General features: G+C 40.6%; 1 pseudogene; it reads right to left on the bottom strand.

Moving 5' to 3' along the window:
- Positions 1-1,667: 1,667 nt before the first annotated feature.
- On the bottom strand, positions 1,668-16,203 carry LOC137163740 (ubiquitin-like-conjugating enzyme ATG3 pseudogene; annotated as a pseudogene).
- Between the last annotated feature and the right edge of the window lie 1,236 nt (positions 16,204-17,439).

The following is a 17,439-nucleotide window of genomic DNA, read 5'->3' as shown; positions in this document are numbered from 1 at the left end:
GCGTTTTGTATTCATTTTCATGTGCACTCATACATCTGTTAGACATTTTGTCTACTAGTTTATAACTAGCAGAGCTATTTAAGATGATAAAAAGCATTAATACCTAAGGTTTTACCTGAATTGCAGGATGATTGTCAAATAATTGCAGCTGAGTTGCGGACAAGACATGGAAAAGTAATAATGGATCTTTATTAATTGAGTTAATTTGGAAAAGCCAGAGAAGCGATATTTGTTTAAGAAAAATTTGCTGGAACAATATAAACACTCAAGTATTATGTTATAGCTGCTATTTTTTTTTTGATAACCAGACGTTATGCTGCAACTATATTACAGTCATTAATGCACGGGGCTGACAGTGGGACCTCATCATGTGGGGGGCTGACAGCCTGAGCCCCAACCGCTACCAGCTTGGATAAATGGTTCTATTGTGCTAATGGGGGAAAAGGTTCCTTGTAGCAAACCTCAAAATGTATGCAAAGTTGTGGACTGTGCAAAGTAAACTATTTAAATCAAAATTACAGTGGAAGCCTAATCCTGCAGGGTCTGCAATTTTTGCACTATCATGAATTGAGGAGGGCCTTATCAATATACAAAAAGGAACAAAAATGTACAGCTGTAATGAAAATGGCATTTTCTCAGTGAGGCCAAAATATTATCCGTATTGTGGCATTTTCACCAACTCAGTATGAATGAAAATAGTGAAAATATTGTTTTACTGCTCATAATCATAAGATCAAATCAACATCTTGTGTGTGTGGGGGGGTAAATTATTTGTTTATTAATTTGTTAACTTTTGATTCTGACACCCTTACTCATGCTGAGCGGCACCTTATTCCACCCCACTGGGATCAATGTCACATCTTGTAGATTAAGTTGCTATTCAGTGTAACAGTCTCAGAACCTGACGCTAACTATTTTACAAGGGGAATTTGCAGCTCTTACGCACACATTTTGAAGGTGGGTTTTTTTGGTTTGTTTATTTTTAAAGGCAGCCTTACTGCTGCAGCTCCTGGTTTGACCCCCCTCACCCCTAAAAAAAAGACTAGAGGATGGATGGGAATCTCATTGATCCATCCCCAAACTTTTTTTTGTCCTTTCAATAAATTACAGTGTTGTAATGCTGTCACTTAGGCCCAGGTTATTAAATGTATTTGGGCACCTAACACACACTGATTTCTAAAATCTGAGGTTTAGTAATTATGTGAACTGAATTGGCTATCATAATGGCAAAGAGCTTACACGGGAAGAATGCAGCACAAATAATGTGGACTAAATCATCAGCAAATACATCTCATAAAGGGTGAAATTCACCTAGGATCCCAGGGAGAGCACAAAGTCCTATGCACCACTTAAAGCCTCAAGATAGGGCTTAAATTTGAAATACAGGAAGCATAACACTTTGTGCTAATCCTAAATGAATTTCTCCCCAAGAATGGACATCAATTGTTTATAATTTCACTATATTCTCTTACTTTGGTTACACAGCAGATCCTGAAGGATTGCTTCTTTTTAAAAAAGGATTAAGACTGTGTCTGAGTTGGGCAGGTTAATTTTGTGAGGTTATTATGATTTTCTGTCCTGAATTGTCTCTTGCATTTGTAATCTGAGGAAGGACTTTGCCAACCTCTTTGTTTCAGGTCTGTCTTTCATGACACCCACCTCTGGCTGATGGCTAGCTGACTGCTGGAAATGGGAGGCGTCACAAAGTCAGACCTGACAGCTAAGAGAATGGAACTTTTTATTTTGATGCATAAACTTGATAAAAGTTGAATGCTACAGAAATTGTGTACAATGCTGAACAAACAAGTCACATATATGGGTTTTTAAAAAGAAAAAATCAGAACCAATAAATAGCAGACATTTGCAATTTCTAGTAACATTGTAAAGTGTCTTGTGTTGTCATATTCTATTGTTGGAATGACAGCTTGTACAAATTTCAAGAAAACGAGAAGGTACATATGAACTCCAAGTTCTCCCCCACCTTCTGCAACTGTTTCAATTATTTTCTTCATCGCATCTGCCTGCCTGCATGGATGAACTGAACACACACGTGGTAGAGGAAGATGGGGATGATTTTCAGTTGTTACTGTTTTTTTGGCATGATCTTGACTAGTATCTTCATACATGGGATCTACTGTTAAAGGCTGCCGTTGCTCATCATAGACAAATAACCACAGCCTCGGAGTTTGACAGTATTTGTAATAAGTGATGTAGAGGTCGTAAATTCTGGTCTGCAGCAGGATGGCATCTTCCCCCTCTGGTATCAGATTTAGTTTTGCTAGCTTCTGCTATTTTTCTTGTATCAAGAGTTGCATCATCAGTCTCCAACAGCCCACTCTCTTCATATTCTTCCATGTCGGCTGCTTCCTCTTCATCAGTGAAGGCCCTTTTCCCTACGGACTGAAAAGAGGTTACCTCAGGTTAATTAGAGACACCTGAGTCCAATTAAAGACAGCCTGTGACCTTTTAAAACCCTTCTTCTGGTGAGAGAGGGATGAGAAATGAGAAACAAGAGGCAGCAGGCAGGAAAGGCTTTTCTCCTCCCTATCGGGGAAACAATCAAGATTACTTCTGTTTGAGGAAGAGCTGGCAACCAAAAGCCAGCATAAGGCAACACCCCAGGGGGTCAAGGAAATGGATTTCTTGTGTGTTGTGAGTGTAAGAGTTTGCTTAAGAGAAGTACTCGGGCCTCCCCTGAGGCCCATGTTGTAAATTTTGTAAAAATAAACCACAATGAAGAATTATAAACATCCAGAGTAGGGCTGGTTTATTCCAGACCCCCCACCACCAAAGGGAGAAATTCTGAGGCTGACCAGGCAAAAGGAGGCGCCTTGCCACAGAGGAAGCTCATCATAAAAGAGAGGTCAGAATGAAACAGGATAAGTATTAGGAAGGGAAATGCATTTTTAAGAATACTTTGTTATGGACTGGGATGGAGGCAGTCTAGCCTAATAGTCAGAACAGGAGACAGGTCTAGAGGGCACAGCAGGCATCCAGGTTGGGGAATAATAGCCAACAGTCAGCACCAAAATCAACTGCCAGTTACCTGGGCCAGAGATGCAGCCAGAAATCAAGGCTGAGAATTAGAGTCAAGAGTCAAGCCAGAGTCAGGTCTGGGAACTGATGTTTAGAAGCAAGGTGTAAGGGCAGGAACTGTAGGAGAGGCAAGGATTAAGCACAGTGGGAATAGGAGCCAATCAGGAACAGGGTTGGGTGCAGGAAGCAGGATCCAATACAGCCACAACAGGAAATTACCTCCTTCTGGCTTAAGTAGCATGGTTGGACCAATCAGTGGAGCTGGACAAGCCTTCAATCTGGGCTCCCATAAGTGGTGCCTTAGCGGTGGCTGTAGTCCTATTAGCATCTCAGTGCACTAGCTTTCAGCAGACTTTGGGGAGAGGTGAGGATGCAGTAGTTATCTGGGCACTCCCAGGCCAGGGTTCAAGACCTGGGATACCATGCTCTTGTATGTCACAGTGAAATGAAGAAGTCTCCTTCCTTTCATATAACATCTAGCACGTTGCCCCTTCAGTACATCTGCCCCCATGTAGACTTAAGTATCCTACTTTCAAAGAGTCTTTGCAAGTGGTTTGTCTTCCATGTGTTATGGGATGATCAAGTCTCTGTAATAACCATTTATTGATTCCAATTTCCATCTGTATGCAAGTGTGACATTCACAGATTCAAAAAGCTGGCACAGCCGCATATAATAAGTAACTCACATGGCTCCATTTATCCCTCTTTCAAATTAAAGGCAATGTAACCCAAAACCTCTATCTTCTGCTTTTTAACATTTCACACAAACCCATTTGGAAAATTTATTGTGGTTTTTAAAAGACCTGACTTTTTCATTTGGTGTGTCACACTACAAAAACTGTATGGTACCTGTTAGCCAGATGCTATGAGAATAATAGGCCAAAAGGTACCAGATCTCCTATTCAGAGTCTGATGTATAGCATACATATCAGATTCAGGTGATATTAATGAAAAATAATGCTGGAGAAGTTACAAGCCACTATTCCAGGCACAAATGGCATTTTTTTCCCTTTTACAAGTGCTCTCAATCTAAATAAGCTTTGAAGTTTCAGATCTGTCTGTTTGTGGGGGGTTGCTTGTAACAGTCATATAGCCAATATGACGACAAGTTTGGAAGAGGCCCAGGTATTTTTAATCAGCGAAACAGTACCGTAGTGTATGAAACGTATGAAACTACCCCTGCCTGTTACAGATCTAAAATTTTCTTTGATTTTATATTAAGTTAATGTAACCCACAGGCCAAATTTTAAAAAGATTTACTGCCACTCAGCAGCCCAGGCAAGCTCCAAAAAGGATCTTGCAATGTTTTTATAGCAAACAATTTACTTTTAGAGACTGTAAATGATACAGTGACTGTGTCAGTACTGGTGTGAGCAACTACTTCACTATCATATCAAAATTAATGCTTGGTTTTATTGCTGGCTGGTATTAAACCAGACCACAGGTCTATCATGAGTACACAAATCTTTCGAAAGAGTGAAGAACTCAGAGCAAACCATAGTGGAAAATAAATACAGTGCTGGAATTCTGAGACATTTGGTCGATTTCTCCCATCTCTCTCCTCTCCCCCCCTCCACTTGGACTGCACACCAACAAACCTGTCCTCCTTCTGCTTTTAAAGTCCTTCTTTTGGGTGGTTTTTCAGGGCAAATGACTATGTCTTCAGCCCATATAAAAAGCACACAGTATTTCGGTAGAACTTGTTCAGGAAATAAAAGGAGCACGCTTTATCAGGATATTGTGTGCATTTCTGTGGCCTGGTCTACACTTCACATTTTTGCTAGCATAGCTCATGTAACTGTGCTGACAAAAGCCCTAGTGTAAATGCAGTTAGGCTGGCAAAAAAGTCATTGCGCTGGGACAGTTTGTTTTGTTCAGGGAACTTGTATAAGCTAACCGATATAAATTATTTTGCTGGTATAAACTATGGTTCCACTAGGAGCATTTGCCAGTATAGCTTTACCGGCAAACCCTTACCAGCTAGACAAGTACTGAGATTCATTATACCCCCCCCGTGTACCACTTCCCTGCTCATGCATATGATACCAATCAAAAGTAGTGGCAAAGTGAGCCAAACAAGAGACACCTGTGTCCTAATTACTATAGTTCTCCAACCAGGACACAAGAAGCAGCTAAAATGTTTTGCAGTGACCGTAGTTTAGTGTCATTGAGGAATTGGGATCATATTGCAGGCGTTGGTGAGTGTGCTGAATGGGACACACTGGTGATGTTGAATAAGGGTGTAAAACAGGGTCTCCCCAATCCTGGCATCGGACCCTGCCTTTGACTTGGGTTCCCCACTCTGGGGAAGGCAGAGGCATTAAACAAGGTAACCGAGAAACAGAACCATGCCAGAAAGAAATATACTAATCTCTAAATCTCAGCTACCAAAACTACTGAGGTGTAGTGGTGTTGGTGCTGTACATAATGAAGAGTGATGATCCCTATAATTTTACTGTCATGTAGAAGCATCATAGTTTACATGACATGTAGGATCCTGTTCCGCGGTCCTAAAGCCATGTAAGATAATATTGGAACATATTAGTCTTAACAGAGATAAACTTTGAATTTTATAAATTTAAGCCAATTTAAAGGAAAAAGGTACATTTGTGCCTTTCTAACTAGTTAGAAAAATTCTTTCAAACAGTAATCAAGATGCCTAGGTGACATGATTTTCTTAGGCCTGGTCTTCACTGCCACCAGCCGTTGATGGGAGATACGCAAAGCTACGTATTGTAGCTTGTGTATCTCTCATTGACTTACATTACTATACTGTGGCGTCTCCACTGCACTGCATTGACAGGAGACACCCTCTGATCAATGCAGCTGTAGGCCTTTCTGGGAGGTGGATTAATGGCATCTACTGAAGAGCACTTCCGGGATTGTTTGAGTGGGTTTCCACAGCCCACTCAATTGATCCTGCTGCATTGATCCGTGCAGCCCCAGCAGTGTAGACATATCCTTAAATTTTCAGAAATATTTGGGTGTTTAAAGCAGATGTGTGTGAAATGTTCTTAATAAAGTGCAAAACTACTCAAACGTCAAGTTTCTTCATATTACATCATGAACTAAAAAAAGAGAGAGAACATTTCTGCAAAAGAAAATGGACTTGTGTATTTTTTAAAGGAAATGGGCCCATTTTTGAGCAAAGTGGTACTGTGCCTTAACATTTTGAAAAAATATGGCTTTACATGCATTTGATAAAAATAGCCATCTTTCATTAAAGTAAAATTAAGGATGTGCAAAACTATGTGAAACAAAAAGGTGAAAAATATCTGCATGAAATTTTGGAAACAAATTCAATTGCAAGCAGTTTCATTTATAATAGACTTGTCAGGCACATCAACAACTTAGAGATAAGAGACAATGAGCCAGCTCCTCGGCTGTGTGAACTGGCATAGCTCCATTGACTTCAGTGGAGCTGTGTCAATATCAATGGAACTATGCTGATTTAAACCAGCTGCGGATATGGCCCAATATCTTATTGGGGGTTAAAGAGTGGTTTTTACATGATAGAGCATCAATGAATGCCTGTGCCATAGAATGGCATGAAATTAATAGGGAAATGTCTCAGAGAACATTACTGGAACCTTGTCAGAAACTGAGATGTGGATGGTCAGGCCCAGTGGTTGAAGCAGCAGTGGTCAGGCCCAGTGGCTGACCCCAGGGGTCAGAGCAGGAATCAAGGACAGGGCTGAAACAAGGCTGGAGCAGGAGCAAGGACAGGAACAAGCTGGGGTGGGAACTGGAGCAGGAGCAGTCTGTCAGAACCATCAAGTGGCATATTCCCGGTGAGGTTGCGATGTTGAGCAGATTGGCATGGCTGCTGTCACTGGAAGCCTATATCCCCAGCCTTGCAGTCACCTGGTTAGACCTTCACCTGTGGATTGGCTGAGCCTTGGTTGATTGATGCTGAGCCCTTGGGTAATCAGGCTCAAAGAACACTCATCAGTAAGAATACGATTTGATCATGGAGGTCACAGGTTCCATGACTTTAACAGATCTCCATGACTACTTTGGCTTCAGTCCCCACACAGCAGGGCTCAGGCTTCGGCTTCAGCCCCAGCGTGACCAAACCCTGATCTGGTACATTTTTACCACAACTGCTCCATGAATTTTGCCTAATTTTACTGTGACAAAATCATATCCATACTCATCAGGCTCAGAGATGACCACTGTTCTTAAATATATTTCTTATCCATAATATTAATGGCCAGTGACACCCTTGTCTAAATCAGGTGCAAAAGAAATTATACCATTGTACAGTACCATAATACAGCACCATCTGAAGAACTGTGACCAGTTAGTTTTATAGGGCAGTACATATTCATAAGCTCTGTCAGATCATGCTGCCCTGCCCTGTCACCGCCACCACCACCACTGAGAATTTTATATGCCAACCAGATTTAAACTTTTAAGCACTCGTTAGAAAAGCAGATAAATTCCCAAACAAAAATCTTTGTTAAAAAAGCATAAATATTAAAAGTGTTTTTATGGAGTCCAGCTAACACCCCTCAAAATGACATCCTTTACAAAAAAATTAAAAAAAAAAAAAAAGCTGGTTAAAAAGTTTGGAACTGAACATTTAAAATATCAGTCTAGTTCCTCACTCTTCTATAATCCTACATCACCACTATCACCCCACCTGTCTTTCAGTGTCCACTAATTTTAACTGTTCGCTAATATTTTGCAAAAATATATGGAAAAGTCAAAATAACAAATAAGTAAAAGATTATAAAATCCTGTTTCCATTCAAGGGATCTACTTCCCCAATTTGCTACACATATAATACAATACCACTTGCCAAAAGAAAGTTACATGTTAGTAGTTGCTACTCAATATATGCCCCAATTTTACAAATTCTTAAGCATATGCTTAACTGTAAGTATATGAGCAATCCCAGTGATGTCAATGGAGCTTCTTCTGTGGTTAAAACTATACTGTTGAATCAGGGCTTGTCAAGGACACAACTGGGATGTGGGCAGTCATGCCTAATGGCCAGAGCCATGGGGGTAGCCAGGCCTGGAGGTTAAAGCAGAGCTCAGCTGTAATTAAGGATCAGGGCCACAAGACACCTGTGGGCATAGTCGAGAGCACAGCTGATGGTCAAAACAAGGTATCAGAAGCCTCATGCCAGAGTCAATGGGTGAGCCAGAGACTTGGTCAGGAAATGGAGCTAGGGCTCAGAGCCAGGGGTGTCAAGAATGGAAAAGGGTGGGGGCTGAAGTGGGCACAAGAATAGGTGAGGCCAGAGCAAAGGCAGCTGTGAGTAGAGAATGCATTGAGCAGCCACCAAGTGCTGACTGTTGCTGGATCAAATAGTAGTCAGCTCTGTCCCTCCATGAATCAGGGAGTGCAGTCAATGAGGCAGCCCCAGTTAGGATCAGCTGTGTCCAGTGTGTTGCTAAAAGATTGCCCCTTCTGCAGCTGGCTCCATGACAGGGTCATAAGTACTGTATCTTTCTTCACTTGTTGGAGTTTATCAAGTTCTAGGTGCTTCTGGCTTTCAAAAGTTCTTTAGGGGCTCTCTTGTTAGTGGTTTTCTGTCTCCTGCTCACACAGTTTACTGTTACAGCCCTTTGTCTTTCACAGATCCACCCCTTCATTTTCATTAAGAAGTCATAAACTCAGCTTTTGCTTCACACAGAGCTTCCAAGCAAAGAAATGAAGCTCTACTGACATGCAACCACTTAAAAAATCTTCAGGCATCCCAAATAAAGGCAAATAATCTACACTAAAATCCACATAAATTACATATGATTTTTCAAAACTCTGTTTGTTTGCATTTTATGGAACTACTTAAGGTAAATGCCAATTTGGTATGAATGCCAATTATATTTGGTATGAATGCCAATTTTTCAACCAGGCACCTTGGGTGAACAAATTCTTTTCTTATTTATAGTACACTGTGAATCCAGAGTATCTCCACTGAGCTTACTGAAGGGTATACACGCTGGATTTACCCTGGTGTAACTGAGAGCTGAATTTGGCACAGTAGTTTTGTTGCCAAAACAAGTTAACTTTTCAGATTTCCTCTAACGTTTCCACAAAATGAGCCTTTTATAACAAGAACAAATAGACTGATTGGCTGTTTGAATAATCCAGGTAGTTGATAAACATAAGGCAGGTACAGAAGTTCAGGTACCTAGGTGAACTCAATGATGAACTTATAAGCAGAACAGGAAGCATGATAGGAGAATGCCTACCAAATTGAAAAGACCTACAAGATTGTAATCAGGCCCACACTTTGGTATGACTCTGAATGTTGAGCACTGAGGAAGCAATATGAGCAGATCTTGAATACCATGGAAATGAAAATGTTAAGATGGATGACTGGAGTTACAAGGATGGTCCATGTTGAGAACAAATTAATTAGGGGAAAAATGAAGACAGTACCAATTAGAAAAATGTTGAGGGAGTTCAGGCTTAGATGGTTTGTTCCTGTGAAAAGATGGATATATAAGAAACAGGAAATTAAACTTATATATGGAGGGTAAGAGAAGGGCTGGAAGCCCCAAACTAGGTGGCCGGATGTCACACAAAAGGATTTGATTAGCTGTGAAGTTTCCAAGGAACTGCTTCAAGACAGACTGTAATGGAGAAGAAAGGCTCAAAGCGATGACCCATAGAAAGGGTTCAAAGGCTAGAAGAAGAAGAGTTAATAAACAGAAGGAGAAAAATTCCCTTCTGGGTATCAGGGGCCAGATCCTCATTTGGTATAAATGGGTGTAGCTTGACTGAAGTCTGGAATGGAATAAAGAAGCTGTTTAACCGGATACAGTAACATATACTATAATATTTGATATACTAACACATTTGTGAAGTCATCAGTAATCGTGTATTGTAGCACATGAACCATTTTCCCCAGTGAAACATCTAACAAACTTTCCCCATGGTAGTTTGAACATCTTGAGAAAACGTTTAAAATTCTATTTTGGTTAAAATGCTCTATAAATATTTTTTAGTTTTGGCCTACATGGCCATTGGCTCTTGAGTACAATTATTTTCCAGTGTAAGTTACAGCAATATCCATCACAGACTACAAAAGTAAATGAAAACAACAGATTTATAATCATAGAAAGCTTATACCACCCATTGTTTCAAAACCCGCGAATGGCTGCCATATGACCAAAAACATGTCAAATGTCCGTCTTGGAAAATACAAAATACTTTCCACCTGATCACATAGTTCTCCATACCAGCATGAAATCCATGGCTATCGTTTCCTTTCCATAACATTGTTGTGGTTATTACAGCGAGAGCAATCATGATTAAAATCAACTTCCATCCAAAAACTGGTCTTTCAAGAACAATTGAAGAAGAGCCAATTCTGACTCTGCTTGTGAAATCTTTTGTCCACAATGTTGTAACTCTTCAGCATATCTGCATAGCATGTGCACTATATTAAAGTTATGGGTAAAGGTTTTTCGGATATATTGTATTTCAAATATACGTTTAACAACTTATGTTGAAGCAGTTTAGCAAATGTAAGCCTCTGTGTGTCTAGTTGTAGGTCTCAGTACTCTCACTGGCTGAGAGACTGCATAGAGGGCAGACAAGGATAGTGGTGGCTAACTTCCCATAGTCATCAGAAGGAGAATACTGTAGTAAGTCATGAGGTGACAACATAGGTGATGCACTGTGATAATTTGTGCCATCATACTAAACGGGTCAGAAGAAATAATATTTGAACCCTCTGTACAATGGTCACACTTAAAAAGGTCTATGTCCAAGAAATAATTTCCTGTTTTTAACAAGGGAAATATCCATGGAATGAGGGATATCTCTCAAAACAGAAGAAACAAATAAAATGTAACCACTATAGTATAGCTCTCATTTCCTACATGATGTGTACTGTTATATTATAATGATTGTCAGGGTGAAACTGTTTTTGCAATCTCTTGTTTCAGCTGACAAACATTCAGATCCGTGTGCAACATGCAAGGCATTCCAAGGTCCCAAGCACTTCCCATCAGATTGGGTCTTGAACTTTCCGTCTCTGGACACATTCCACTTCAAGAAACTTACATTCTGTCTCCCTAACTTTCCCTCAGAATTGTTATCAGATATGACATTAATATCTCCCTAATCAGAAGTGTTGTGTAGTGTTGTTGTGTGGTCTAATCCATCAATCTGTTTGTCTGTCTGTCTGTCTATAGTATGTCAAAAGCACATATTAACATGGCAACAAAACAGCTCCTCATTTCAATGGTGAGGAAAGTGATTGCAATTCATATCCTACTTCATTAGGTGTGTGTAAATTGTGCTTCACTGACGTATGCTCCATTTTTATATTCACTTCCTGTGACTAATCTAGTGAGCAAATCTCCTGGCAGTGAAACATTTATAGAAACAGTGAAATTTAAGCAAATACTACAGAATATAGACAGAAAATGAATGTTGAACTTGTAACCAGAAGCATTGACATGGGCAACCTAATCCAGTCAGGAAACAGAAATAAATAATGTGATGCATGTGAACAGTCAAAACTCATCAACACAGCTCGAATTTCAGATATTCATTACACATAACAATCTGCTCGCAAAAATCTTCATACCAAGAATTATCTAAAGAAATTATTTGACAAATATTTTCAAATAACAAACTGTAAACTGCTGGCAGACAATTCACAAATAGGACAATAGGTTACGTGCACTCAATACATTGTTTATTCAACTGTAGAATTAAGTCTATGTTGGAGGCTCAGTACAATTTGAGTTGTTTGACCACTGTCCTACAGGCCTAGCATAGCTTCAGTTGCTTGCTTGGCTATTCTGAACCCTGTAGCGTGACATCTTCCAGTTGGCACAGATGACCAGGACTACTGAGTAACCTTGTAGATGTCTCAGTTTCTGCATACCACGGCACATAATAAGACAAGATACAGATACTGTATGCTTGCAACTGCACATAGATAATGATGATGGGAACAACAAGTTATCCTTGAATGTCTGGGGGTACACTGTTTCATTGCCAAGGGGCATACTTTTACTCCACCCCTCCTATCACTAGATGTTGTTTTGACAACCCCAATTATCATGGTGAGAATGGAATATAGTTAAGGGTGGAAACCCAATGTAGGTAATTAATATATATGATAATGAGAGAGAGATAATTAGGTGAAGACTGTTTATGGAAGGGTATAAGAAGTCACCACTTAGACAAAGGGGCACACTCCATCAGCACCTGTCTCAGTGAGAGGTGCTGCTGGTCGGACCAGAGGCCACTGACTCCCTGGAGGGGCCCCTGAAGAAAGGAACGGATTTCCTGTGTACAGCCTTCTGAGTGATTGCTTAGCTCTCCAGGCTTAATGAGTATGATATATTGTAATTAATTTTAGGCTTTGTATCTAACTAGTATATTCATAGAAAACCTTGCACATTAAACCTTATTTATCTGCAAACTGGATGTACCGTGTCTCACTGGTATAGACACTGATCACAAAGTGTCCAGTATCAACAGTCTACAGAAGATTTTTCCTGGTCTTATTTTAGCTTTAGGAATGGAGAAATTAATATCAATAAGTTGAATGTTGATGGCTTTAATGGTTCAGAATTTAGCCTGATGCTTCCATTCATGATTATAACGAAACAGGGACTTTTAGAAACATCTGTCTTACAATAAAGGAGTATGATGCATGGAAGACCTCGGCCAAGAAACATTGCAACAACAACAAAATCAATATTTACACATCAGTTTGGATCTCTCTTATCTGACAAACCATTCAGATACCAGGCAACAGAAAATGACAGAGTGAACAAGTCTATGGATAATAGAAACAATCACACTTATTAAATAATAAATATAATCGTTTAACATGGTTTTCTATCAATAATCGATGATTTAGACTCAATTCTTTAAATGCATTCAACGGAAATCACTCCTATAATTAACTTTGTTATAGAGTTATTTCCTGGAAAGAAAGTGTGGAAATATATTAAGGGGGAGGGGAGGAGGGAGAGTTTATTAAGTTACTTAGGTAACTAAGCAGATCCTGGTCAGTGGAACTGTTAGGTGAAATCCTGGCTCCACTGACATCACTAGGGCCAAGATTTAGCCTTCTGGGTTCTCTTCCTGGCTTTGCTGCTGATTTCCTGCAAAACCTTGGGCTAGTAAGTCAATTACCTCTTTCTACTTCAGTTTCCACATCTGACAAAAGGGTCTAACAATACCTCCCTACCTCACATGGGTGGCGGGTGGTTTCATTTATTAGTATGGGTGAAGAACCTGAGGTGAAATATGCTTTACAGATGTGTTACCTTCTCCAGGTGACCTCCATGCAGTTGTGCTTGGGACCACATACATCCCTTTCGCCCTACACTCCCAAACATCATCTCTTCCCTCCTATTCCACCCCTGATTTTGCATGAGTCAAGAAGCCTTCACAGACTCCAGGGGAAGTGGGATACTTCTGTTGAGGAGGCTGAGTCTCCACTCTGTGCAAGAGGAAGAGATCTGCACCTGGTTCTGGGGGCCTGATTTCCCCCTTCCTATACAATTTCCCAGAGCAAATAGAAAGAAGATTCAATTCTGCAGATCACTGAGTGCCTTCAATTCCCAAAGAAATCAAAGGGAGGAAAGGGTGCTTGCAAAAATCAAACCTATAGTCATCTTTAAGCTCAAGAAAGAACAAAAAGAAGGTAAATCAAAAACACTGCACAAAAACAGATCCCTTCAATGAAAGAGGGTTGGAGTTCAGGATACTGTTGTTGATGGGAACATCTCCTAGGCCATTTGGTTTATAATTTTTAAGAATAATCAAACTGCCTTGGATAAAATCAGAAGGGATCCAAACCTTCAGTGCAACTTTGAACTGCATCCAGATTAAAGTCTTCACCAGTTCCACAAGCCTCTGTCACTTCCGGGTAGAAATGGATCCAAGGTGGATTTCTGAATCTGAACTTTTGCAGGGGAAAGTTTCAAATCTGGATCCCCAACTGGATGAGGAACTCTCTCTATAACTGTTTGAACCAAAAACTCAAATTTAAATAGCCCCAAACCTTTAGGAGTGTTTGAAATCTAGCCTATGCTAGCTTTATATCAGCTGAGCTTTCCTCCATGCCAGAAAATCCTTGGCTGCACATTTAGGATAGGTTTAGTGGCATGAAGGGACCTAAGCAGAGCCAAGGATCTGGCTTTTAATTTTGTGGTTTCAATCCTATTTCAGGAGCTAAACAGCTAACCATATATATGAATTTTAAAATAAAGTCCGCTGCCTCACTCAATCCCATTTTTAAAAAGTGGGTCCAGATCCCCAGTCCCCCTTTCCAGCTGGAAACCCTGTCACAGTTTCCATCTGCCTGGGGATTCCCCTGGCAATACAATTGGCACAGCTGACTCTATATTCCCTTCGCTCTCAACCCCTAGTGTAAAGGTGATGTTGGGGTAAGACTGGAGCACTGCTATGATCCCCAGCTGCCAGTGGAATTTGGGGCAGCCCTCAGGCTGCACTAACTTAAGATGTGGCTCCAAATATCTCTAGGGACTGCAGAAGCATAAAGTTGAGTTAAAGCCAACTTTTCCTCACACTGAGATGAGCGCTGGCAAAGCTGAGGATGTGGCCTCATATCTTTACTCAGTTGGGTTTTTTGTTTTAGGACTTGACCTTTTTTTGGTTGCCTGATTTTTCTTTCCTTTTATTTCCACAGTCAGCTTTTATGGTGTTGTTAAAATCTTTCTTGCCAGTTGATTTGCTTTCCGGTTATGGACATATTAATGATCCCTTGCTTGTTTATGACATTCCTGACAAGGCTTTTCTGGGTCAGATTTTACCGTGAACTATAACCTTTACTTTTCTGGTTTTGTATTTTTTCCCAAAAATATTGTTCCATTCTGAGAACAATACGTTCTCCTAGAATCCCTTTAAGTAGGGTAACAAATTATTCTTTGGACACAGTCTGACCTATACTCAACATCATGTTTGTGGCAATTGAATATTTCTTTTCGCTTCAATATGATAAATCACCAGTATGTATTAAGCAGACATGGCTTTTAGTTGTGACTTACGTCCCCTGGCAAAGGCAGGGTTTTTTTGGTCTTTCCTCTTACCATTCCTTTTCTTACACACTGGAAAATTATATTGAGTTGCATGTATGTTTTCTGCTACTCCAAAGGGCTCAGTTCTTGGCCCTGTATCTTTTCTCTGTCTATTTGACACTATTGGGTAACACGAGAGCTCAACATGACCTTGAATATAATTGCTCTTCAAAAAACACATCGATTTATTGTTCCGTTGAGGGTTTACTGTCAAATTCCATTTTCAGATATTCCAGACATTAAGATTAAACAGTGGATGTGGTCTCAGCAATTGGCCTCTTGTTGCTTTAAAAATTGAGTTAATTGCTAATGCAGAAATTTACTTTAATAAGTATGCCAGGAAAGTTCCTTAAATTAGTTGCTTTGTGATGCTGAAATCTCTGTTACAACATCTACATGGACACACCCCCTGAGCCCCGAACAGGGTTATTCTATCTGCTACCCAAGATCCACTAACCAAGGAATCCTGGACGCCTCATCATCTCAGGCATTGGCACTCACAGCAGGATTGTCAGGCTATGTGGACTCTCTCCTCAGGCCCTATGCCACCAGCACTCCTAGCTATCTTTGTGATACCACTGACTTCCTGAGAAAACTACAATCCATCGGTGATCTCCCAGAAAACACCATCCTAGCCACTATGGATGTAGAAGCTCTCTACACCAACATTCCATACAAAGATGGGCTACAAGCCATCAGGAACATTTTCCCTGATGATGATATGGCACACATGGTAGCTGAACTTTGTGACTTTGTCCTGATCCACAACTACTTCAGATTTGGAGACAATCTATACCTTCAAGTCAGTGGCACAATTATGGGTACCCGCATGGCCCCACAGTATGCCAACATTTTTATGGCTGACCTAGAACATCTCTTCTTCAAAACTAATCCCCAAGCACCTCTTCTTTACCTACACTACATTGATGACATTTTCATCATCTGGATCCACGGGAAAGAGTCCCTCAAAGAATTCCACCAGGATTTCAATAATTTCCACCCCACCATCAACCTCAGTCTGGACCAGTCCACACAAGAAATCCACTTCCTGGACACTACAATACAAATAAGGGATGGTCACATGAATACCTCCCTATACTGAAAATCAACTGATCGCAATACATACCTTCATGCCTCCAGCTTCCACCCTGGACACATTACATGCTCCATTGTCTACAACCAAGCCCTAAGATACAACCAGATTTGCTCCAATCCCTCAGACAGAGACAAACACCTACAGGATCTCCATAAAACGTTTTTAAAGCTACAGTACCACCTGGGGAGGTGAAGAAACAAATTGACAGAGCCAGATGGGTACCCAGAAGTTACCTACTACAGGACAGACCCAACAAAGAAAACAACAGAACACCACTGGCCATCACCTACTGCCCCCAGCTAAAATCTCTCAAACACATCATTAAGGATCTACAACCTATCCTAGAAGATGATCCCTCACTCGCTCAAGCCTTGGGAGGCAGACCTATTCTTGCTTACAGACAGCCCCCGCAACTTGAAGCAAATATTCACCAGCAACCGTACACCATACAACAAGAACACTAACCCAGGAACCTAGCCCTGCAACAAACCCCATTGCCAGCTCTGCCTGCACATCGACTCTAGTGACACCATCACAGGTCCAAACCACATCAGCCACACCATCAGGAGCTCATTCAATTGCACATCTACTAATGTAATATATGCCATCATGTGCCAGCAATGCCCCTCTGCCATGTACATTGTCCAAACCGAACTGTCACTACGCAAAAGAAAAAATGGGCACAAATCAGACATGAAAAATGGTAACATTCATAAGCCAGTAGGAGAGCCCTTCAATCTCCTAGGACACTCTATAGCTGACTTGAAAGTTACCATACTTCAACAAAAAAATCTTCAAAAACAGACTTCAGCGAGAAACTGTTGAGCTGGAACTCATATGAAACTTGACAAAATCAGACTGAGTCTGAATAGGGACTTGGAATGGTTATCTCATTACAAGAAGTAATTGTCACTGTTCACACATTCTCACCTTCTAATCAACATTTGTGACTAGGCCTCATCTACCCTAACTGTGTTGATTTTGTTAGCACTTGCCATCCCCATTGTTATGTTTCTCACCCTTGGATGTATATATACCTCCTATCTGTGGTTTCCACTTCATGCATCTGACAAAGTGGGTTGCAGCCCATGAAAGCTTATGCCCACAAAATTTGTTAGCCTTTAAGATTCTACAGAACTCTCGTTGTTTTTGTTACAACATAGAGACTCTACCATGGACATTGCAGTATGGGCAATATAATCAAAGCAGCCTGTCCAGTCATAGGGACATCTATATTAATGGGCTGAATTAATAATGGACAAAAGGAACCTT

The sequence above is a fragment of the Emydura macquarii genome, unplaced genomic scaffold (assembly GCF_026122565.2).
Source record: "Emydura macquarii macquarii isolate MOO-44397 ecotype Brisbane River unplaced genomic scaffold, CSIRO-AGI_Emac_v2 contig_2636, whole genome shotgun sequence".
Lineage (NCBI taxonomy): Eukaryota > Metazoa > Chordata > Testudines > Chelidae > Emydura > Emydura macquarii.
This window is presented reverse-complemented; position numbering and strand designations above follow the sequence as displayed.